Source organism: Mus caroli, chromosome 16 (assembly GCF_900094665.2).
Source record: "Mus caroli chromosome 16, CAROLI_EIJ_v1.1, whole genome shotgun sequence".
NCBI classification, from domain to species: domain Eukaryota; kingdom Metazoa; phylum Chordata; class Mammalia; order Rodentia; family Muridae; genus Mus; species Mus caroli.
In genome coordinates this window covers 143433-145091 of record NC_034585.1, presented here as the reverse complement: position 1 = coordinate 145091, position 1659 = coordinate 143433, and the positions used below count along the sequence as shown (strand labels likewise).

At 42.3% G+C, this 1659-nt stretch overlaps 1 protein-coding gene across 3 annotated transcripts in view; it reads left to right on the top strand.

Moving 5' to 3' along the window:
- Znf597 (zinc finger protein 597) overlaps positions 1–1659 on the top strand; it is a 20423-nt gene that overhangs the window by 13633 nt on the left and 5131 nt on the right. The gene's annotated exons all lie outside the window — the stretch shown is intronic.

The following is a 1659-nucleotide window of genomic DNA, read 5'->3' as shown; positions in this document are numbered from 1 at the left end:
TGAGGGCCAGTGCACATGCATGAGTGTGAGCGTGAGGGCCAGTGCACATGCATGAGTGTGAGCGTGAGGGCCAGTGCACATGCATGAGTGTGAGCATGAGTTTGAGCATGAGGGCCAGTGCACATGCATGAGTGTGTGCAGGCCAGCGGTGATGTCAGGTGACTTTCTCATTTGTTCTCCACTCTACTTACTGAAGTCAAGTTAGCTAGCTTGCATTGGGATCCCCTGTCTCCACATCCTGAGTGCCGGGATAACAAGGTGGGATACCACATCTACCTGGCTTTTTCTGGGTGCTGGGGATCCAAATTCCTTTTCTTAGCTTACACTGTAAATATTTTATATGCTGAGACATCTTCCTAGCCCTGAAATGATTTCTTAAAAGAAACCCAGTCTACAACAGTGACCATGGTTTCACATATGTGCCAGTACCTTATAATTTCCTTAAATAATTGTTGGAGTCAAATTAATTTTACTCAGGAAACTTCATTAACATAGAGACTGTCATTTGCTAAAGATTAGAAATTGATTTTCTCTTAAGGGGGTATTCTGCCTTTCTAACTTAAGAGTAACCATATGCAGTATCCTATGCCTACATAGACATCTAAACTATTTTTCAAAATTCATGACTTATATTTTCCACTTCTGCCATGTTCATGTTATCCTCTATCTTCTTGAATATACGTGTGTGTGTGTGTGTGTGTGTGAGTATTGTGTGTGTGTGTGTGTGTGTGCGTGTGCGTGTGTTTATACTTAACAACCCAGGGTCCCCTTGGTTCTTTTTTGCCAACTTTCTCAGCATATCTTTCTAGCTCATCTTTGTTTCTTTTTGTCAGATGTGAACTCACAGAAACACTTTGTACCAGGAACCCCAAGAGGCCACCCTTGGCTGAGATGCTGGTGGATGATTTTAACCATCCTTCCTGTCCTTCATTCGAGTCTCTCCAGAATTATTCTTATCTTCAATAGCCAGCCTACAGGAGCCCCTCCCCATCCTACTTCCGCTCCCTCAGCACTCTGCTTCCTGATGCTCACCCTTGTCCACCTGGCTCTTTCCTACTGCCCTCATCAGTCTCAGTGTCACCTACTGACCTGTAGAAGAACTCTCCACCAGGGAACCCACAGTCACTGCACCTGCATAGGCTTCAGAGTAGACAACAGTAACCAAACACATGTTTATAAACATAAATAATAGGATATTTATATATATTTATAAATATATATATTTATAATAGCTCTTTTGCTGCTTTCTTTGTTGATTTTATTTATTTGGTTTTATGAGACAGGATCTATGTAGTCTTGGCTATCCTGGAACTCCCTATGTAGACCAGGCTGGTCTTGAAACCACACAGATCTACCATCTCTGCCTCCCAAGTGCTAGGATTATAAGCATATGGACACACTAATTTTAAATATATGTCATTTCTGGGTCTATTTGTATTGATTGGCTTTTCTTCTTTTATTTTTATTTTTTATTTTAATTAGGTATTTTCTTCATTTACATTTTGAATACTACCCCAAAAGTCCCCCATACCCTCCTCCCCACTCCCCTAACCCCCGCCCCACTTCTTGGACCTGGCATTCCCCTGTACTGAGGCATATAAAGTTTGCAAGACCAAGGGGCCTCTCTTCCCAATGATGGCCGACTAGGCCATCTTCTGA